At 44.4% G+C, this 24,069-nt stretch overlaps 1 long non-coding RNA gene across 1 annotated transcript; it reads left to right on the forward strand.

Moving 5' to 3' along the window:
• Window positions 1-942: 942 nt before the first annotated feature.
• LOC310663454 lies at window positions 943-3,151 on the forward strand. Its single transcript, XR_014504495.1, has 2 exons — window positions 943-1,565; window positions 2,615-3,151. It is a non-coding gene; the product is annotated as an uncharacterized lncRNA (long non-coding RNA).
• Window positions 3,152-24,069: the final 20,918 nt, after the last annotated feature.

Raw genomic sequence — 24,069 nt, forward strand, 5'->3', positions numbered from 1 at the left:
AGTTTAGCATACTTTAACAATGAACTATTAATTTTATTATAAGTTTCAGACCTTATCCAGGAATATTTTCCCCAGCGTCTTCGAAATGACAGATTTCCTTTAAGTTCCAAAATAAGATACTGTACTTGAATTTCTGGTTATTACTGAGTTCCCTTCCTTTGACTCCTGTGGCCTTTCAGCAAGCCTAACTGGTTTAAAGTCCATTCATTCAATAAACCATTCCATCTACACCCATTTACATCGCATGAGAAGTATCAACAACGCTAACTTTACTAATCAGCCGAGTTTCCTCTGAATTCCTGAACTGCACCACTTTTCTAGAGTTTTTGTCGTCCTTCGTGCTTCCCCCACCTCTAAGGATTGTTAGACTTCTGCAGATTTTGATGTCTGCCTTCCCTGCACAGCTGAATCAACTGAGTCTCCACAGAAGAGAGAGGTCATCATGCAGCAAAAAGTCAATTATGGTCAATCCTGATGTACACTTGGGTGTAAGTAAGGCCCTTTAACTTCAGTGGGGCTTCTCAGTAGTAAAATGCATACCCACCAACATTTCTCCGATGGAAATAGGGACATCCCATTCCATAATACCTGAAGGAGCGTCTCCACCCCCATCGCTCTACCCGGACACTGAGGTCCAACACCGAGAGCCTTCTGGCGGTTCCCTCACTGCGAGAAGCCAAGTTACAGGGAACCAGGCAGAGGGCCTTCTCGGTAGTGGCGCCCTCCCTGTGGAACGCCCTCCCACCAGATGTCAAAGAGAACAACAACTACCAGACTTTTAGAAGACATCTGAAGGCAGCCCTGTTTAGGGAAGCTTTTAATGTTTGATGTATCACAGTATTTTAATATTCTTTTGGAAGCCGCCCAGAGTGGCTGGGGAAACCCAGCCAGATGGGCGGGGTATAAATAATAAATTATTATTATTATTATTATATTATAATGATAAGTTTACTATTTATACTCCCCGCATCTTACTGAGTTGCCCCAGCCACTCTGGGCAGCTTCCAACATATATAAAAACGCAATAAAACATTAAACACTTCTCTATACAGGATTGCCTTCAGACGCCTCAGGGGTCGGATAACTCCATACCCTCCAACATTTCTCCAATGAAAATAGGGATATCCTAAGTAAAAGTGGGACATTCCGGGATCAAATCAGAAACCGGGATGGTGTTTCTAAATCCGGGACTGTCCCTGGAAAATAGGGACACTTGGAAGGCCTGAAAGTTGGACGGGTTTTCATAAAAGGTAAAGGAAGAACACCCCCACCTCATGAATTGAGAATATTAAGTGAATTATTCTGCTAACAATGAGACCATGATGGCACCTCCATGGTAACTGTCTCTCTTGGCATGGGGGGCATCCAGCCCTTTGTGACCTGATAGGAGAGGGATCCCACTGAGATCAGAATAGCCTTCACTGCTGTTTCTGCCTCTCTCTGCCTGGTTCAGCTGCTCAAATTCCTCCTCACTTGGGCCCCTTTCCTGTCTGCTACAGCTGAGCACATTCCAGACAAAAAGAGCCTCAGGGCAACAGCTTTGTCCCTTTGTTGGAAGCCAGTAGGTATGGACCATTCTTGGATGTTAACTTATGGTTACCAGAATTTTTTCAATGAATCTGGGGACCCTTTTTTTTTTTTTTTTTGAAGCTGAGTAGCAACAGGGAGTCAGCAGTGGGCATGGAGAGGCAAAAGACCCTGGGCCCAAGCACACATGCAAATTGTATAAAGGCGCAAAGCCCTTCTTTCGCACCCTGTGAAACATGTTTTTTAAAAACTGGGCAATGGCTGCCTGCCTGCGGCTGCCGAGCCTCCCCCGATCTGTCAAAACAAAGGGGGAAGGGGACAGGAGATCGGGGGAGTCATGGGCAGGTGACACGTCATTGCCCAGTTTTAAAAAAACACTGCACATTTATGTTTCACAGGGTGCGGAAGAAGGGCTTTGCACCTTGCCCGGCAGAGAAACTGCGTGCCTTGCACCCCTCCTGGGCAACGGCTGCCTGCCCGCAACTCCCAAGCCTCCCCCATCAGTAAAAACAAAGGGGAAAGGGGGCAGGAGATTTGTACCACTACACGTCCCCAGTTCCCCTTTGGCAGTGGTGGCAGCAGTGAGCAGTGAACAGCTCCTGAAGCCAGTCAGAGCCAACTGCGCTACCAGGCTGGCTCCAGGCTACTGAGGCTGCCACTGCCACGTTTCCCAGGGACAGATTTGCAAATCTGGGGACATTCTGGGGACGGAATTTGTCTGGGGACAGATTTGCAAATCTGGGGACTGTCCCGCGGAACCCTATGTTAACTTCTTGGCGTGTGTTTCTAAAGAAGGTGGGGTTAATCCAGCCATGCTCATCCCTGTGTAGCTCATATCAGGCGCAGACAGATGTCGGGTTTGCAGGAACTTCCGGAGTGACTGGCGCAACCCAACTGGATGGGTGGGGTACAAGTACTTATTATTACTGTGAGGTCCACCAGTCAGAGCCAGGTGCAAAATGGTGTCTTGGAGGGGCCCGAGCTGGATGCAAAATGCTGGTGTGGGTGGAGTTAATTATCTCCTGTATTCCATAAGCCATACTCTGGGGTAAGCTGTTTATGCAAGGTTGTATATTCATTGATATAGCTCAGGGATTCTAACACCTAACTGAGCACAAAGGAGATATACCATTAGATGCAGAGATACCGAAGGATCAGAAAAGACTGTTTATGACTGCAACAACAGCTGCAAGGATGTTGGTTGTCCAGAGCTGGAAATACGACAAGGTCCCTACCAGAGTGGAATGGCAGAAGGAGCTGTTGGACTATGCAGAGATGGCAAAAATGACTGGGAAAATCAGAAACCAGGAGGATCAGAACTTCAACAAAGAATCGGGGGAAATTTATATTATACTTGAGAGACCACTGTAAACACTTGAACTCTTTAGCAGGTCTTAAATAACTCTTGTAATGTTACATAGACTTTGGACACAATGGAAACCTGAAAAACTAGAGTGATTTATAATATGCAGTTGAAAAAGTTAACTAAAGAACCAATGGAGGGGACGAGGAAAGTCTAGAGATTTGGAAGAATCTTGTGTAATTTTTACTATTTGTGATTTTGAATGTGAATAAATTTGTAAAACCAAATAAAAATTATTTAAAAAACAAAACAAAAAACAAAGGAGATATACCATTGATTCTAATAGCCCCTTGAGGACTGTTAGCCCCTTGTTAGGTCAAGGTATGGTTTGCTATCTTCTGCCCACCTTGACTTGCATCCCAAAGACTTTCTACATCTGTTTGGTTTGATTGACTGGCAGCTCCTACACAGCGGTTTTAGATAGACTGCAGGAGAATGCTTTGCAGGCCTTAACAGCACACACAAAACACTTCACGTTCTATTTATCCCATTACGTTGAGGCTAGCACAGACATGGCATAAGCTAACAAGGAATGGCCAAGTGTGTTCTCTAACCTCCGAGTTTTGTCAGTCCCTCCTGGTTCAAATTGCATGGAACTAACAACGGTCAATTTTGTGTGTGTTTAAGTCGGACGAAGGAGCTTTCTTCATTATTTTTAAATTGTGTGAGCGGAAGTGTGTACAGGGACACTGCAGCAAGTAAAGGGTTACTTGCGCGGGGCTAGACAAGCCACATTATTGCCGCATGGCTGTCCACTCTGTTTGGTCCTAATGAAGCCTGTGCTGAGTCAGCTTCTCTCCTGCTCCCTGCCTCTCTGGTTGCCATGCCATAACATCCTTCTCCATTTTGGACGCTCTGGAGTTAGTGTAGAAAATGGAGGTGTGTTGCCCCATAGGCTGCTATGTGCTGGTTAGACCTGCCGCCTGGCCCCCTTTGTGTTTTGGCAGGAAATGGTGGGCGAGGGAAAACTTAGAAGCTACTTTAAGCGCTGGGCGTATTTAAGAGTGCCAAAAGATGCAGAACAACTTGTAGGATGGTTGGTGAAACATTCAGCCGAATTCTACCCCCTCCCTGCCGTCCGCCCCACACCTGGCTCTGTTCACTGAACAGCATTAGCAGGCAGCAAATCAACCACTGACTCTTCTTCCGATAAGGAGATGGGGGAAAGCTTCCTCTGCTGAGCAGCGTGCTGGCACACAGGGAGTTATCACAGACCATCACACCAATCCCACAGTTCCACGCAGGGCCTGTTGCCAGGGAAACGCAGCAGGAAGAGCCCAATGTGGGTCAGGGATGTGCTGCTGGCAGTGGATTAGTTGGGATCCACGTGGTTGTGCAGGTGCCAGCCATTGGAGACGTTTGCTGTGTAGAGATAGGAGGATCTGGACGGCTGCCTTTGCCTGTCGTCTCCCATCAGGTCCACAAATTAACAGGATTGAGCATGCAAACATACAGTGCAGAGTTCTTTCTTTCTTTCTTTCTTTCTTTCTTTCTTTCTTTCTTTCTTTCTTCCTTCCTTCCTTCCTTCCTTCCTTCCTTCCTTCCTTCCTTCCTTCCTTCCTTCCTTTGCAAAGTGCAATTTTAAGCGTTCATAGATTTAAAAGATTCAGCATTTTTTAACACTGCAATCCCAATATGTCAGAAGTAAGATATTTGGTATATGCTCTTTTGGTCCCTTCCAACTCTACAGTTCTATGATCCTTCATTAAAAATAAAAAAATCTCATTCAACTTGGATTGAATTTGGCCCAAATCCTGCACAGTGATCAGAGATCTTTTCTGTCTCCCCCTCACCATAACTGATAAACTTAAACTGAAACCTACCTACAAAGAGATTTTAAGTAGTAAGATCTCAACTTAATTTCAAATGACAAGAGATTATTTATTAGTATTAAGGACTGAACTATTATCACCATCATCGTCAAAAATCCTAAAACTGAGTACTTAAAAAAAAAAGCATTTTAAGGTTCTCTTTTGCCTTTTAGTCAGCAAAAGCTATGCTTCAATCCATCTGTAGGATAGATCAAGTTGATAGGACTTCCCCAAGCCAATACAGTCTTAATGCCTTGGTACTCGGATGTTTTGGCTCCAGAATGCTGCAAACCTGGAAGTGAGTGTTCCGGTTTGCAAACGTTCTTTGAAACCCAAATGTCCGACGGGGCTTCTGCGGCTTCTGATTGGCTGCAGGAGCTTCCTGCAGCCAATTGGAAGCCGTGCTTTGGTTTCTGAATGTTTAGGAAGTCGAACGGACTTCCAGAATGGATTCTGTTCGACTTCCAAGGTACGACTGTATAGTCAAGATTCGTCAGCCTTGTTGGCACTAACATCACAATAACAAACATTGATATTTATACAGTGCTCTCTTTCTCTTGACCACAGCTGCTCTAGGCCCACAGCTTGAGACAGGTTGCTCGCTAGACCAGGCCATGTGTCCTACTTTACAGAGGACAGTCCTCTATTTGATAGGCCATCAGTCCTCTTGCCACAAACCTTTTTTTCTGCTGGAACTTGCCGAAACTCAGTTCCAGCACCTTTCAGGTGGGTGCCATTGCCATAATAAGAGAACAAGGGAGGAGGTGTTCATGGTGTGTTCCGGCACCTCTTTTTCTAAAAAATAGCACTGGTGACATATACAGTGGTGCCTCGCAAGATGAAAAGAATCTGTTCCGCGAGTCTTTTCGTCTTGCGGTTTCTTCGTCTTGCGAAGCAAGCCCATTGACGGAGTAGCGCTATTAGCGCTATTGACATTTTAAGGGCTAAAAACGGCTTTTTAAGGCTTGGGGGATTAGCGGTTTTGCTGCTAAAATGCTTTTAGCAGCTTAGTGATTCAGAAAAAGGGGTTTTGGAGCGGAAACCCCCCCCGAAAATTTTCATCAATTTTCGTCTTGCGAAGCAAGCCCATAGGGAAATTCGTCTTGCGAAGCGCCTCTGCAGACGGAAAACCCTTTCGTCTTGCGGGTTTTCCGTCTTGCGATGCATTCGTCTTGCAGGGCACCACTGTACTGCATTTCTATTTGAATTACTATATTATTTCTAAATTTTGCACCGGTAGATATACATTGAGCTGTGCTTGTGTTATGTAAACCTGTATCTTCTGTCTTGGCAATTTGAACCTCGACAAGGTTCAATGACGGGGACCGCACAACTTCTCTAGGTATCTGAGCACACATTGGATGTGAGTCATGACTTGTATGTACGAAGAGCGCTGCTGGATCAGGCCCATGGCTCATCTAGACCAGCTTCCTGCTCTCCCAGTGGCCAGCCCAGATGCCTATGGGAAGCCTGCAATCAGGACTTGAGCTCAGCAGCCCTCTCCCCACCCATGACCCGCAGCGACTGATATTTGGAGACATATGCTGCCATTCCTTGTCCTGCCCCTTTGCTGACCTTGGCAAGTGTGCCGTGTCTCTCTTCCCTCAATAACCCCCTGCTCCCTGAGTCCAGTTATGTAATTGATTGTCCCCTGCTGATCAAAAATCCCTGCGGCCTCATTAGCGGCAGCTATGTCCCCATCCCCAACACAGCCTAGCAGATGGCAAGTCACAGGGCGTTCTTGTCATCCTGCATTAGTACCAACAGGCAGATCAGAGCTGCTGGGGTCGATCAGAGTGTGTTGCGACATTTTTAATTCACAGATTTATTTACATGAAATGCACCCCACTTTTCCTGTCCAAACATAAACCAGTCAGAGTGACTAATCTTAAAACCACAAAAGCACACACATAAAACACACCAATGCTAGGGCTGCCATACATCCGGATTTTCCCAGACATTACCGGGATTGACGTCTGGGGGGTCTTTTCTGAAAGGTGGTGCTTTGTCATGGATCTTTGACAAGTCAATAATAATAAATCACTTTTGGGGGGTATTTTTGTAAAAAAAGAAGCTCAAAAACTTTGAGGGTTTCCTAAAAAAAAGGTCAAAATTTTTAGGGTGTCCTTGCTGAAATATGACAACCATAACCTACACCCACAAGGTACTCCGAAAAAGTATAACAAAATAGTTACAGAAAGGTCTGCTTACACAAAGTCCCTATCTGCGCTATGATGTGGGGTGCGAGACACCCTAAATTCCTGGGTCCAATAAAAGCTAGAATTTAATTGAGGTTTGGGAAGTTGCACTGTGCCATGCACTGAACCCTAGGTTAACAAGCGAGGCCTGCCTGGTGATAGCTAGCTGAGTGTGACTTGCTAAGGGGACAAAGACCAGGGTCACCCATCAAGAAAGTATTTAAGAAGGCAAGGCTATACCAGATAGCTATATCCAAAAGAACTGGATATAGGAGACCACCATTTTTCTCACCAAAGAAAATTGTTCCATCAAGAATGAGACATATGTGAAGCCATCTTTTATTGCTTTTGGTTTGTAAGCTGCCTCAGGCACTTTGCTTTGGAAAAGCAGTATAAAGAAAAATATCTTAAAATAATAAACAATAATGGTGTATATTTGTTATATGCGTGCAGTATTGCAATACTAGCACCTTTTTTTTTTTTGCTTGAAGTGTGGTGGCTTTGCTCTGGAATGTATGTATGTATGTATGTATGTATGCATGTGCAAAATGACTGCTTTTCATTAGGTGTCTGCCCTGTCTCTAGAGAGCAGCATGTACCCTGCCAGCTCATCTTTTCTAAGTCTTTTTTAGCTCAAGCCACCTGGTCATTAGCAAAAAAAGGGGGAAAAAAGGGGAATGAGCTTGGTAGTGTATTATTTCTGGTAAATCCAAACTATCATCTTCCAAAAGAAAATCCCCCTCTGCAGGCATTTTAGGATTAGCCTGGCAGACGGAAACAAGTGTGTGTGTGTGTGTGTGAGAGAGAGAGAGTGAGTGAGCGAGAGAGAGATTATAAAATCACAGTGATGTCACAAAAGAAAAAGCAGGGGACAGTAGGGTAGTGGTGAGGGGAGAGGTGCTTAAGGAAAGGAGAGAATATCTCCAAAATTACAAAGGGATGCAGGCTTTGTATTTGAGATTTAAAGCCTAGAGATCTCTAATAGGGTTGCTGTATTTCAAAGTGAAAATCCGGACAGAAAAGGTTATTTTTGCCACCCTTCCAATGTAGTTTTTGAGCTATTTTTAGGGAAAATAACCAAAAGCAGCATTGCCAACATGGGTTGTCACATGTCCAGATTTCCCCGGACATTTGTTTTTTAATCGATTTCCGCCTGGTCACTGCTTCCAATTGCAGTATTCTGGATGTATCTGGGAAATTCCAGACATATGGCAACCCTGTACTATAGCCGAATTCTCAGCGTTCCTCACTGTACACAGAGCATTAGTCACAATCCATATCTATCCTATCACTTATTATGAAATGCTGCATTTATCCCAAGCCAGCTTTGACCTGAATTGATAAAAAGAACAACCTAGCCATGTTCTAAGCCAACAATGTGTCTACACAGCTTGATTGTGGCTGCCTTGAGAGGGCTGTCGCTCTGGAAGATGGCATCAAAATACAGAAAACAAGCAAACAAAATAATTGTCCAAGATTATTTACTGAGCAAGAAGAAGGACTTCTGGGTGCATTTGAAACCAGAGCTGAGACTAAGAAAGACTATGTTGAAGATTTCTAAACATAATCTGCTGCCTCTCCCTTCTCTATGGTTTCTAGCTGAAACATAGCCAGGGCAGAGGTGAGGACTCTGTGTGTATACATAACCCTTTCCCCAATTACGACTCCCTCCAACTACTGTGGTGGAAAAATACAGGTAAAACTTGTGCCTTCCTATTCCTAAAACCACTGATCTAACCCAATAAATAAGGCTGCATACACAGTACACCTTTTAAAGCACATTTGAAGCACATTCGTTCACTCAGATAATTCTGGGTATTGTAGTTTGTTAAGCATTGCCGGGAATTGTAATTGTGTGAGGGCTGAACTACAGTGCCCTGAATACTTTGAGGGGGGAAATGTGTTTTGAAGGGACTTTAAAGGTATACACAACTGTTTTGTGTCCTGAAGCTAGAGTGTGAACTTACAAAGGTAAATTTATCCACACCATACATTTAGAAAGCACATTGCTTTCCCCAAAGAATCCTACAGACTCTAGTTTACCCCCTCAGCTGCAGTTTCCAGCACATTTAATGCACAACAGTTCTAAAGATTCTTTGGGAGAACTTCCCACCCCCCCAAATCTGGGATTTAACGTGCTGAAACTTCTTACCTATTAATATTAGGCAGGCACCCTCGCTATAATGTTTTAGGCACTTGCCAAAGCCTTAATTTGGTTCAGCAATCGTATCCAGACACATACTTTAGTTACACATAGTCGTTTTAAACATTTGCTGATTAAATCAGTGTTATATTGATTATTGTTTTATATTCAGTGGCACCTTGGCTTTCTGATGTCTCTATTGTTGAACATTTCGGTTTTCAAATGCCGAAAACCCGGAAGTAAATGCTTCCGTTTTCGAATGTGCCTTGGAAGTTGAACGGCTTCCGCTGCGTGTATCTGTTGTTTTTCACAGTTGTCTCTATTGAATTGGCAGGCTGCCTTTTGCACCTTGGTTTTCGAATGTTTCGGAAGTCAAATGGTCTTCCAGAACGGATTATGCTTGAAAACCAAGGTACCACTGTTTATTGTGCAGAGGTTTTTAAAAAATGTTTAAGTGGGTGTGTGGGTGTGTGTATGCGCAAAATAAATTAAAGGATAGGCTCGGTTGGAGCCCTGTATTTTAAAAATATGATGCATTTGGCAAAATCCTGTTACCAGGAATGGGTCAGAGTGCTAGTTCCTGTGGGGAGCTTTGTGGGGCCAAATGCATCCGTCACAGAATCACCCTGGCCTTTGGCCCAAGAGGAGGATTTACTCCTTACCCTCTAATCCTCCTAGTTGAGCTTTAGCTGCTTGAGTTAATTGAGGCTCAGGAGGCTCAGGGTCTGAATAGTATCACTGCAAAGAGCGGCAGAAGAAATGCAGAGCTGTCATTTCCTCTCCATCAATTCTCTCCCCCCCCCCCGCCTGCATAGCACCTTTCATGTGCAAATACAGTCTTCTACCTGTCTCCTCACAACCACCCAGCATAAAGTTACACCCATTTCACAGAGAGGCAACTGAGGCTCCAAGACTGGTCCAAGCCACTCTGGGACTTGAACCTCAGGACAAATGCTGCACGTTGGTCCTCCACCAGACCATACGCAATTGGCTGCTGCGAGATGGTCTTCTACAATTAATAGTGATAACTGGCCACAGTTATGGACAACAGAGTACACACCGGAAAGGCAGTTACAACCAGAAACCTGTCTGTCTGATACGTGTCTTTCTTTTACTCATTCATTATATTTTTAAGCATACACTTCAAATAAAATTTTAGGTTCACATCTTTTTTCTCTCTTTTAAAGAAAGAGTAATATGTGAATTGGCCCTAGGAAACGCAGGACGGGTACTCCAGTGTCTTATTCAGCCATTATCTGTTGGTGTTTGCAAGCTTTTTGGTGTGGTGTTTTTGTGCCAATGAACTTTTTCAAACTGATAGAGACCTGTGTAACTTGAAAGCTGACATCACTGACGTCAGCCTAGTAAAATACATTGCCTTATTAGTCTGTATGATTATGTGTTGTGCTATTTCTTCACAGCTGTGCTAAATAGTGCACACAATGTAAGTGTGAAATGACCCTTACCCGAAAAGTTGGCAGTTTTATTAGAGGAGTCCAGGCCCCGTTTGTTTGTTTGTTTATGTATTTATAATTTACACTTTCATAAAAAAAATAAATCAAGGCGGTATACAACATATAAGAATAAAATCAATAAAAGGTGCCTACAAAAACACCATTAAAAATCAGTAAATGCTGATTGGTTAAAAAGAGAAGAGGCAAACCAGCTGGACTTGGTAAGAAGCACTCCTTGCCACAGACTTGGACCTCTGGTGACAGAGAGAGATATCAAGGAGTCTTCCTAAAATGTGTCCCTGCTCCTTTTAGAAGGAGTGCAACCCACTTTCAAACAGGCACTGGGCTTATCTCCCATTTAAATCAAAGGTAGGTGCAGAGGTGACAGTCTGGAAAAAAACTGGAAGGAAAACCCAGAAGAAGGCGGGGAAATGGAAAAAAACGCCACAGGAGAAGTAAAAACCACATCTTTCCCCTGGGCTTTCACAACTGCTCCACACGACCAGTATAATGTTTCAAAACTGCTTTATGTACCCCTGCCTCCATTTCCTTCCCTTCTTGTTCTGTTACCTGCCTCTTGTGCTAAATTTGAGATGGTAAGCAGGGACACATCCTCCTAGCACTAGAAGCGTACATGACACCTTACTGTCTCCAAATGTTGGCTGCTGACCAGTGACTCCTGGACTGGTTATAAGTAAAAAGGCAGGCAAGTTGGGTGTGGCTGAAGTTCATTGGGCAATGCCCCACTTGCTTTAATGGGCAACCTCTACTGAATCTCAAGCTTTCTCTCTAGATAGATATACAGTGGTACCCTGGTTCCCGAACGGCTTAGTTGTTGAACAAATCAGCTCCTGAACACTGCAGACCCAGAAGTGTTCCGGTTTGCGAACTTTTTTTGGAAGCCGAATGTCCGAAGTGGCTTCTGTGGCTTCCGATTGAGTACAGGAAGCTCCTGCAGTCAATCGGAAGCCACGCCTTGGTTTTCGAACAGTTTCAGGAGTCGAACGGACTTCTGGAACGGATTAAGTTCAAGAACCCAAGGTACCGCTGTAGATAAAAATAAACAAAAGGATGCCCCACATATATATAGTGTGAATACAGCCAGTGAGAAACACAGACACCACCAGTTAACATATATTCAAGGCCAGTCTGCTGCTCTGGAAGTTGCCACTTCGTATCCCTACTACTTCATTTAAACTAATAACTATTAACACATGCTCTTTCAATGTATGCTGGAAGCAAAACATATCCTGTTACTTTTGCAGTTCCTCCTCTCCTCACCTTTTTATCCCAAGTTCTTGTTGAAAGCCGGGACTAAGCCATGGCCTATTTATTATAAATATATACACAGGTTTCTGATCCAGAATACTGACATCTGTGTGGCCTCACAACTGGTAATCCCCAAGCAGTCACTTCCATTCCCTGCAGCCATTCTTCCCCTACTCTGCTCCATATATATTTGAATGTGGTTATAGCTGGCTGGCAGCAGAAAGCCTAAGGTATTGCATTCTCGTTTTTTTCCAGGAGCTCCGAGCTAGCTTAACCAGCAGCTCAGGTCTTGCAAAGGTTTTATGTGAGTGATTTAGCCGAGGAGGCAAGGTTTTGCAGAGCGCTCGGCTTTGAGCTAACAAATGAAGCTCTCAAAAACTGCACCTGCCTGTTAGCTATGCTACACTTGATCTTAGCCAAAAGCCCGAGAAGCAATTAACGTGGTTTAGGAAATCCCATTGAAGTGGAAGCTGATCAGAACCAGAGGTGAAGCCAGGCAATTAGATGTCGAACCAGGTGGGTGGAGGAGGAATCAGTGTTAAAACTGTCCTAAGAGCTGGCAGATCTTTATACACAGCTCTGTGGTTTCAGCCACAAACTATGCCACGACCAAGCATAAGCCTGGCTTGCTTAGGGCTGGCCTTTCTTTGAAGCTGAGTGACGCAGCTGCCTCTGGTGGCAGATTTTGGCTATCTTGATGAAATGGTGGCACACTGGCATTCATCCTTTTAAAAAACGAACCTTTCTTGATCATTTGCAGCCAATGAGGCAAGGACGCCATTTGCATTTTCCGCATCAGGTGCCAAAATATGGGTAGCTGCCTCCCTCTAGGCATGTGTGTGAACAGTGGGGGCCTCTAACAATTTTCTGCTAGGCCAGTTTCCCAACACACATGGCTTTGGACTCTAAGCATGCTCCTTTTCTTGATTCAGCAGAGGTCGCTTGTATCCCTTCGTTACTCTTCCCAAGCTTTTGCCTCCGGGCATCCAACCCGCCCTGTCACTCATCTGACCTAGAATCACCCTGGTACAGCTTCCCTTGGAAAGACAGATGGGAGTCAGGTTGGGGGGTGGGTGTCTTCCCACTCTTGCCTTCAGCGACCCACCAACCACATCCCTTCAGTGCATGAGTGCGCCACACTCCACAACATCCTTCCTCAACTTCCCGACGGGCTTTTGAAACTGACATGTACCTGCCCTCGGGGGCTGTTCACTGCCCACTTCGCCCCTCAGTCCCCTTACCATTTCTCAGAAGCGGCTTTCAGCTCGGCGCAGGGTGGCTCTTCCGTGGTGGGGTCAGGGGCGCCCTGTCCCTCTGCAGTGGCATCGCTGTGGCTCTCTGACATGCTGGGTCTGCTGGTTGTGGGTGCCTGTGTCTTCTGCACTGATCGAGGAGAGCGGCGCTGACAATTCCTCTGGCTAGAGGCAGCCGGAGCCCTGCCCAGTCATGCGGGATAGACAGATAGCTGGGCGTGTATTTGTGTGTGTGTGTGTGTGTGTATCTTCTTGGGTATTTGAGATAGGCTGCAGCCGCTGAGGTTTTTTAATTCGCAGAGAGGCTTAGCTGGGACAGAGCACCCTCCCTTCCCCTTCCTGCAACAGGGCTGGGGGCAAGCGAGGAACAGGAATCAAATCGCCTCTCTCGGTGAAGGGTGGACTCTGACCTGGAAGGTGGCCACAGAGTCAGGGCCAAGGAGATCAGCCGCAGCAGGGAGTGACAACTGATGGGCACTGTTCTTGCTGCCCACACAACTTAAGGATAATTGGCTACAGAAGGTGTGAAGCTCGATGAGATCTGTGGCCAGCCAAACCAGCCGTGACCTCAGAGGGGCTTGGAATCTTTTCAGTGGGCCGGGATCAATAGGTCCATCTCTGAGGAAGGAGATGGTTTGGTTTTGTGGAGCTTGTCTCAGGGAGTATGTGTCTTGCAGTAATGCAGTTATGTACACCTGAGTGGCACATGCGAGTGGATCTTGTACAAGTCCCTCTTCAGAGGCTGGAGTGGATTTAGTGTGGCGGAGAGGTGCTGGGGTTCAATTAAGCCCTGCTTCCAGATGTGTGGACACTGGCTGGGACTGCTCAGTGGTCCACTCTGCATGTGTTCAGAGGAACTGAAAGAAAGATACGCTTCAGGGTTTGCAACCTAGCACTGAATGCAGGGGCTTAAGCTTCAGAGCAGGTTAAGCTCTGGCACCATGGTTGATACGCCTTGATGACAGATGTGGAGCTGTGCATAATACAGCTGGAACTGTTTTTGGGAACTGGGGTGGCTTAAGGGCATGGTGGGATGTGCACCAGGGCTTGGGGCATTTCTGTGCAGCTGTGAGGGGTTGAGTCAGAGGTTTTTGACACTAATTGTGTTGTTGCATGAATCCTGACTGTTGAATTGCTTGTGTAAGTGTTGCTGTGGAAGGGAGAGAGGCGAATGTGGAAGTTTTGGGTGGAAATGTCGGTGAGCTGTTGCATTGCACATTTGACTCTGGCAACAGAGAGCTGCTGATGCAAAAAGGCATGGCATATACCTGGCGTGTGTATGGGTGAAGCAGGACTTTTGGTAGCAGACTTGATCACATCCTGGTAGGAGAAGTAGATATATATTGCAGCACAATCCAGTGCATGTTGATACAAAAGGAAGTCCTATTGGGTTCACTGGGGCTTACTCCTGGGAAAACGCATTATTTCAGTGGGACCTGTTTGCAATATAGAATGTGGCCAGGGGGTGCATTTGTGTGTGTATGTGGGGGTGTGTGTGTGCAGGATATATGCCTATCTGCATATGCAAAATGTTTGTATGTGTTCAGCAGGGCCAGCCCTACCCTTAGGCACTTTGAAGCAGCCACCTCAATCCACTGACTCTGGAGGTCATGAAAGAACAGCAAATGGTTATTTCATTTATTAGCCTTGTGTTTTTACTGTTGGGTGTGGACGTAGGTTTTTTTTGTTTTGCTTTAGGCGGTAAAGCAGATTGGCCAGTCTTGGCTCGAGAGTGTTGTGAAATGTCTTGAGCCGGCACTGATGTTTGATGTAGATATTTGGGGGTTGTTTCTCTGTGTACATAATGGTGGGGTTTTTTTTTGGTTAGTACAAGAAGAGGGTTTGCTGTGTAAACTGTGTGTGGAGTGTGCCAAGTGTCTGACAGCGCCACCCCTATGCATGTCTTCTCAGTATGTAAGCCCCATGGAATTCAATGGAACTTACTCCTGGGTAAATGCAAATAGATCTGCAGCCTTGGTGAGTCATTTGAAGAAAGCAGGACATTGTCATGCCCTGTGTGTGTGAGAGAGAGAGAGGGGAGGGGGGCAAGAGCAAGCAAGACAGTATTTTGTGGGAGGAGTACAAATATATACCCTACACTGGGCTTTGAGCAATTAAAGTGGATTAAAGTGTTTTGTAAAACACACACTAATATAAACAACTGCCAGAATTTTAGCAATTAAGAAAGTGATAGGGAAATGACGTAAAAGTTTGGGGCTGTGGTATTAAGACTGAACGAATGCTTAATGGGAAGATGTATAAACACCCGTCATGCAAATCAGAATGAATGCTCAGTAAAGACCAGACTATGGCTGTGTACATGCTATACCTTTAAAACATGTTCAAAGCACATTTTCCCCTCAAAGAATTCTGGGTAGTGTAGTTTACACCTCACAGAGCTGCAATTCACAGCAACCCTTAACAAACTGCAGTGCCCAGAATTCGTTGAGGGGGGAAATTGCGGTCAAGCTGTGAAACGGAGCACAGATTAGTTATTCAAATATACCTATTAATTCAAACATCTGTAAATCTGAATAATAGAATCTTAGAATTGTAGGGTTGAAAGGCACTTCAAGGGTTGTCTAGTCCAACTCCTTGCAAGGCAGGAATCTCAACCAAAGCATCCTTGATGGATAGCTATCCAAACTCTGCTTAAAAACCTTCAAGGAAGGAGAGTCCGCCACCTGCCGAGGGAGGCTGTTCACTGCGAGTTGACCATTGCCTAGCAGTGCACTTAAGCTGAGCCAAACAAACAAGTTCAGGAGTAGTTGCAATAAACACCATACATTAAAAGCACATATTTTGCCCAAATAATCCCAAGACCTGTAATTTGTTAAGGGTTCTAGAAATTCTCATTCTGTGAGGGGTAAGCAATAGTTCCAAGCAATCTTTGGGGGAAGCCATGAGTTTCAAATACTGGTACATGGTGTGCCTACTGTACCAAAATACAAGGACAATCAGACAAAGAAAATAATAAAAGATGGGGGGGGGGGAAGAATTGCATAAGTACAGTGCTACCTCGGGTTACAAACACTTTGGGTTACAGACTCCGCTAACCCGGAAGTATTACCTCAGGTTAATAACTTTACCTCAGGATGAGAACAGAAATCGTGAAGCGGCCGCGGGAGGCCCCATTAGCTAAAGTGGTACCTCAGGTTAAGAACGGTTTCAGGTTAAGAACGGACCTCCAGAACGAATTAAGTTCCTAACCAGAGGTACCACTGTATTCTGAACTTTAGTAGACCTGAAACTACCCACTCATCTGAAGAATGTCAGGCAGCAAGTTATTCACCACTGGCAAACAGCAGAGGTGGGAAACGGAAGGCTAAAAGGACTTAACGTCACTCTAGTTTGCCAGCAGCTTGTGGCTTATATAAAAACATAATGCTTTCACTCTCCTTGCAAACCTTTGGCTGCCCCTGCCCTAGTGAAACCGCTCTGCCGCCTGCCTTGAGCTGGGAAACAATATAGGAAGAATGTAAGTTTTCGTATGGGCCTGCAACGACCCCTGGTGGTCCATAGTCAAAAAGGCATTATGAAACTAAATGGGGTTTTGTGTGTGCCTGTTCTAGGTTTGTGGTGATGTGCTGTTTTTGTTTGTGCATTGCCCTGAGTGCTCTGGTAGGCAAAACCCCAGATCAATGCATATATAGTGAGGAGGCCCAAGTAGAGGCAAACTCCTTTATTTTATGTGAACTGTGAGAAGCAAACATTTCTCCATGGTTGAAATGATTTGATTTACATACCCTCCAACAGTGCTTTCTTTCCTGGGGGTACACAGGAGTACGCATACCCCTAAACATGTTGTGAATCTAAGTTTGGCCTCATTGAGGGGCAGTATTTCAATATGACTAGGAAAATGAGAGTACCCCCAAATATTTTTTTAAAGAAAAAAAGCACTGCCTCCTAACATTTATTTGATGAAAATAGGGACGTCCCATTCCATAATGATAATTTTATTATTTATACCCCACACCTCTTACTGGGTTGCCTCAAACACTCTGGGCAGCTTCCAACAAATATAAAAACATACTATAACATTCAACATTTTAAAAAACCGTCCCTATACAGGATTGCTTTCAGACGGCTCAGGGGTTGGAGAACTCCATACCCTCCAACATTTCTCCAGTGAAAATAGGGACATCCTTAGGAAAAGCAGGACATTCTGGGATCAAATCAGAAATCAGGATGGCTTCTCTAAATCAGGGACATCCCTGGAAAATAGGGACACTTGGAGGGTCTGGATTTACTAATTTAACTTGTTATATCAGAATAAGTATTAATACTCTCAACTTGACTTTGAAGCTGGTAACTGACCTTTTCAGCATTCATGCCTAAAGGAAACTGTGGTAGAAGAGGATTTTTTTGAAAAAAATCTGGAAACATCTACGAGACCTCAAAATAAATATTGGTTCAGACATTACTTTCAAAGATCCCAATCTAGCCCTGCACTAGAGATTGTGAAGTCCATAGCAACTGGTACCCAGAGGCTTACTGCCTTTGACAATGGAGGAAGAACATAGCATTCATGGCAAGTAACCACTGAGAGCTTTCTCCTTCATGGGCGTGTCTAATCCTGTTTTGGAGGTTGGGTGCCCAGCAGGGGCTAGGGGTAGAGGATGTTTTTCACCCTCTACTCTCATCAAACCCTCGCTGCTGGAGACAGGCAGGGCACAGGGATCTCTGTGAGGGCTGGGGGCACTTGGTTCGTGCCCCCCCCCCAGATTCTGCACCTGGGGCCTCAGTCCCCCTGTCCCCCCACACTATACCACTGCGTTTATAACCAATATATTGGACTCTGTGTGTCCACAGAATCCTGTAAGATAGACTATGGGAAAACACCTGTGAACCCAGCACACTTAATATGTTTAGGAAAATCTGGGAATAGCTGAGTATAATAAAACGAACAGTGATCTCACTATTAGAACACCACTTTCTGGCGAGGTTGTACAAAAACCAGGACAGAGTAGTGCTACACTATCAGGTGCTTATTCCCCCCCCCCAAAGATCCAGGCAGATGGCCTAAAACATAGTGGATTAAATCCTTCAAAATATATATTCTATGTGGTGCCTGATGTTTAAAGAAATAAAACATTAGCAAAGTCAGTGCCATAAGACATTGGATGGTATAATTTTCTGAATTTCTTCTCAAATGTGAAGCTTCTTAAAGAAAGAAAAGATACATAGACACTGGCTTCTTTTGGACCTCTACCAACTAGCACTGGGAGGAAGTGGTTGGCAGTGCTGCTTTGGTGGCCACTTTTAAGTTTATCTGTCACAGATTCTCCCCCAAGAATCCTGGGAGCTGTAGCTTGTTTAGGCTGCTTAATGCTCTTGGCAACTCCAAGCCAAAGAAAAAAAAGAAGCTGTTGGGTGGTGGGGTGGTGTAGTGCTTCAAGTTTCATACTATGATTGGTTTAAATCTGAACTTAGCCGTGAATCTCACTTGCTAACACTCAGCCTAACCTGCCTCACACAGTTGTTAGGAGGATGGCATAGGGAGAAAAATGACCTGTACTGCCTTGAGCTCCTTGGAGGAAAGGCATGGCTATAAATTGGAGGAGGAGAAAAAGAGAGTGAAAAAACAGACTATACATACCCACAATTATTTTCAGGGATTCTTTAAGTTGTATTCATTCAACTAGTTTTTATTATTGCTTGTTAGCTGCCCTGAGCCCGGCCTTGGCTGGGGAGGGCGGGGTATAAATTATTATTATTATTATTATTATTATTATTATTATTATTATTATTATCCGCAACCAGATTCAAATAGCAGGTCAAAAGATACGGCATAAAAGCTGTTATTTACCTTACCATACTAAAACATCCAACAGCTACAGTACAATATTCAAGCAGCAGGTCAAGAGCTATGGCATCCAGCACAGGCAGGTGGAATCAACAGGGTCTTTATAGCATCTGTAAGAGTCTGGCAACCAGCCAGCCCAGTCATGAGTTTACATTTAAAAGAGCCTCATTATCAGCACCTGCCTCTGCTGGTCAATCAATTCCTGACAGTTACATAACATCAATATGTTCTTCATGCAGCTCCATTGCACTCTCAATGTATTCTTTAATTTGGAAAGGGTTGAGTGGAAAAGGTTGCATGGACCTCCTCTTCAGTGCTCCTCCCTCCTATTTAATGACTCCCTTTTGTTCAGCTCAGGCCTGAACAAGATAATGTAGCATTTGGGGAAGAAGATACAAGTCAGCAGCCCAGCACTGGAGGCCAAGATGGAGAAGATCTCCACAGCCACCATGTATTTCCCTTTGGTGCTCAAGTAAGTTGGAACAAAGGACAACCAAACACTGCAAAACACCAACATGCTGAAAGTGATGAACTTGGCTTCATTGAAACTGTCAGGCAAGTTCCGGGCAAAGAAAGCTACAGTGAAGTTGGCCATGGCTAGCAAGCCCATGTAGCTCAGGACACAGTAAAACATGATTGGGGATGACTCGTTACATTGCAGTACAATCTGCTCAGTCATTGACTGGGCGTCAGTATCTGGGAATGGAGGAAAGGTGGAAAGCCACACCAGGCAGATGCCTGCTTGGAGAATGGAGCAAGAAACCACAATGGAGATGGCCAGGCTTTTCCCAACCCACTTCCTGATCCAGGATGCTGGCTTGGTGGCCATAAAAGCCAGAACCACAGTAATAGTTTTTGCCAACACAGAAGAAACAGCCACTGTGAAGACAATGCCAAAAGCTGTTTGGCGGAGGAGACACGTCACCATTGTTGGTTGGCCAATGAAGAGCAATGCACAAAGGAAGCAGAGCAGGAGGGAGATGAGAAGGATGTAAGTGAGGTCCTGGTTGTTGGCTTTGACTATTGGAGTATCCTGGTGCTTCATGAATATTCTTAGCACTAGAGCTGTGGTCAAAGAAAATGAAAGAGCAGAAGTGGTTGAAATGATGCCCAAAGGTTCTTCATAAGACAAGAAAGTTACTGTTTTGGGAATGCATAAATCCTGGTTCTCTTTTGCATATTGCTCATCTGGACATTTGAAGCAATGGGCCATGTCTGAAAAAGAAATGTTATATTGTCTGTACATAAATGTGAGTTATATTTTTCTTTTAAAAATAGTTTCTTGGGGAAAGTAGTGTTTTTGGATTTTTAAAGCACAATGTGGGGCTGTTTGAAAGCCCTTTTGCAAACAGCTTTTTGCTGCATTTTGAACCTCCAGTTTCCAGAGGATTAAATTGCATTACAGAGCTGTTTGTAGAATAACTTTCCAACAGCCCTGTGCTGAAATTTGTGGTACTCACATTTGGGACTTCAATGTGCAGCACCATCTGATGATGTAGGGATGTCACATGATTGGCAGGTGGATAGCCCTACCGAAAGTGGGGAGATATGATCTGGTCTACCTGCCAAATAAAGTTCCCCTGCCTCTGAGCACATTAATGAATAATTCTTAGGAATGATACAAAGCTGTTTGTCTTGCTCAGGTATTGCATTCTTTGCTGATGCTGTGAAACATACCATTCTTTGCAGGGAATAATGGTTATGGGCCCTAGCCCTTTTGTTTTTGAGTCATTTCTTTGGTCCTTTTTGGCCCCCCCTTTCTTTTTTTCCCTGAGGGGAATAGTGACTCACCACCAACATTATATCTTGTTATTCTCCCCACCCATCAATTTTGTGTCCCATTTTCAGCTAATGTAATAAATAAAATAAAATGCAATATTTTTGCAGTTGTGGCAGTTTTGTGCATTTTGTGAAACTTGTTTTTTAACAATAGCACCCCAGGATCTAATGAGTGGTCATAGCTTTACCCTTTTGGTTCATGGAAAATGGGATTGGATATCCTTTTAAGGGTGAAAGGGTGTTAAATTGCACAAAAAGCCAAGACCCACAAACAATGTTGAGGAAGCATGCAAATGAAACAGAGAAAGCAATTTTGCAATGGGAATCATTGTACAAAGTTTAGAATGCTCCCATTTGATTTAAATTAAGCATTGTGAAACTGCAGCCAAAGCTTTAAAGAAGCTAGAATTTGAATTTGTTAGCAAGAAGTTTCAGGTCAAATGGATGAATCAACTATTGAGGCTAACACTGAATTCCAAAAGAGACTGTGGCAAGCATTTAACCCAGGTAGCAACACTGATTGACCAGTTTGGCCCTAACAGGCTTCGTTCTTGGTGATCAGCAAAAGGTCTCTGTGCTGATCAGCTCACTAGGAGATAATTCTGATGCTTTTGCAACAGTATTGGAAAGAAGAGATGCCCTGGACTTTAACAAAAGCCATAGGATTTCTGAAACAACATTGTTCTCAAAAGGAGGAAATAATACCATCTGCAAGCAGAGAGCCTTCTTGCTCAAATTACATCTCACATTCAAGTGGGGAAAGCCCAGCCCAAGAGGGAATATCTTACCTGTTTCAAATGTGGGAGGGCACAGGACTATTGTGTGCTGGAGTAACAACCCCGCCTACAAGGCAACACATTCCAGGCAACAATGGGGAAAACCCCCAGAACAACTAAGTAATATGCTCCTACAGTGCAAACTTGTTGCGACTCAGAAAAATGCAGACACACTCCTATACAGTGTCTAACCATTTTTCGAATACTGAAGACTGGTAACTTTGGAAAACAAGGAAGCATGAAAGATCATTTCTCACACTGAGGTTATGCACCCAAGAAGCTCTGTGTGTGCACTGATGTTCTTGCATGCATGTTCGTTTGGATCCTCACCAGTCTTCTGATGTGTCTGTGCACTAGAACCCTCACCTTCATGGTCAGATATCCACCCTTTGGGGCATGGGATGCAATCATAGCAGCAGAAGGGCTCCCCTTCCTTCTTTTTCATACTGTAACCAGGCTGGCAGTTGGCACTGCAGACAGAAAGGGGCTGTACCTATCCACCAATGGAAGAGGAGAATGTTAAGCTTCAGAAGAATAGTCCTGGAATCATTGAGGTTCAGGAAACAACCTGCTTTGGATTTTTCTATTATCCTAAGCATGATCAGCAGAGACATCACCTTACCAACAATGGTCCGTATAGTTAAAGCTATGGTTTCCCCAGTAGTGATGCATGGAAGTGAGAGCTGGACCATAAAGAAGGCTGATTGCCGAAGAATTGATGCTTTTGAATTATGGTACTGGAGGAGACTCTTGAGAGTCCCATGGACTGCAAGAAGATCAAATGTATCCATTCTTAAGGAAATCAGCCCTGAGTGCTCACTGGAAGGACAGATCGTGAAGCTGAGGCTCCAATACTTTGGCCACCTCATGAGAAGACAAGACTCCCTGGAAAAGACCCTGATGTTGGAAGACAGGAGTGCCTGGCGTGCTCTGGTCCATGGGGTCACAAAGAGTCGGACACGACTAAACGACTAAACAACAACAACATGCATGACCAGCAGCATTTGAGGTCTCCCTCCCTTCAACTCCACAGCACTTGAGCTCAATTCCAGACATCTGACATGGGAAGGTGACATCTGTCCCAGGCTCTCTCCAAGACTCATCACCAGGGATTGAGAGAGTAGAGAAAAACCTGTTGGCCATGCCTTCCTGACACCAGTTCAAATCAGATCCTGGATCCCAAGACCCTGTCTCAATAATGTATCTGCCACTGCATGTGTTTTGCCTTGCTGGTACCCTGCTTGAGGATTGCTGCACATCATGCATACAACAAGTCATTGGCACTCAGTCCAAATCCTTGCAGTGTATCAGAAGTACTAAAGGTATGTGGTGATAGTAGAGTGTGAAGGATTCTAGCCCATAAAGGTACACTGCCTGGTAGCAGTTCTTCAGGGCTTCAAACAGGGTGTCTCTCCCAGCCCTCAAGATGCCAAGGATTGAACCTGGAAGCTTCTAAATGCAAGGCAGATTCTCTGCCACTGAACTACAGCCTCTCCGCTCAAGAAATAATAACATAATAAAAACAAATTGTAATTTCATATGCACTAGTACACAGGTGAGAATGCGAGGAATGCTCTAACAAACATATCTTGCAATAAAGGTACTGTATTTGACTATGAAATACCATTAAATGAAAATACCTTATGGTTTCCTATTTAGGATAAACAGTGGAATCTTGTTTCTCAAACTTAATCTGTTCCAGAAGTCTGTTTGACTCCTGAAACGTTCGAAAACCAAGGCATGGCTTCTGATTGGCGCAGGCCCCCCAGAAACAATAGCCGACAGCTGCATTGGATGTCTGGCTTCCGAAAAACGTTTGAAAACTGGAACACTTACCTCCAGGTTTTTGGCGTTTGGGAGCCAATTTGTTCGTCAACTAAGCTGTTCGAGAACCAAGGTTCTACTGGATGAAAATGTCTGATCTGGAGTCTGTCTTGTTGGTTTAGGTTTTGGGTATTTTTTGTATTTAGAGGCCTTGGTACCTGGGATCCTAAGCTGTAGCTTACTATCATATGCAAGAAAACTAGTATTGCTTATACACCATACAATTTAAATGTTAAGGGGGGGAGAATCACATTTGTTTTGCATTTCAAAATTTGTGGCTGATTTTGAGAACCACCTCATTAAATGTGTAGCATATATAATTTTAAGGACTGTAAGTAACAACAGCAACATAGATACCGAGTCCTTTATCTGTGTGATAAAGGCAGTTGCATATTACAATTTGTCTTGAGACTAAATCCAGTAATTAAGACATGTTAAGGATTCGTTGTTTAGACAGAGAAAACTCTTCTAACTTCCAAAATTGGGACACTTCCCAAAAGGTCTGCGTTTAAACCCCACCTGGTTAAACCAGCTGTGCCATACTATGGAAACCTCGCTGATCGCAAATTGTTCATCTGGAAGTGCCCAGGGATCCATCTTCCCAACCTTTGCTTGAATGAAAGACTGATTGGGAAATGTGACCCAATTTATAATGTCAAATCCTTGAACAAGCTCCCCTTTCTGGTCAAAGGACACCTTTTCGCCAGCACTGTTGTTAAACGACACGGATTTCAGAAAGTGGTGGAGCTGGATTGAAAAGGAAAAGAGAAAAAATGGAAAAGTTGCAACTGGAGTACAAGGAACTGTATGGCTCCCAGCATCAGCATAGAGCAGGCATTGGGGGCAGGGCAACCGGGGCGGACGGT

The sequence above is a fragment of the Podarcis tiliguerta genome (genome assembly GCF_965153285.1).
Source record: "Podarcis tiliguerta genome assembly, chromosome: 13".
Taxonomy (NCBI): Eukaryota; Metazoa; Chordata; class Lepidosauria; order Squamata; family Lacertidae; genus Podarcis; species Podarcis tiliguerta.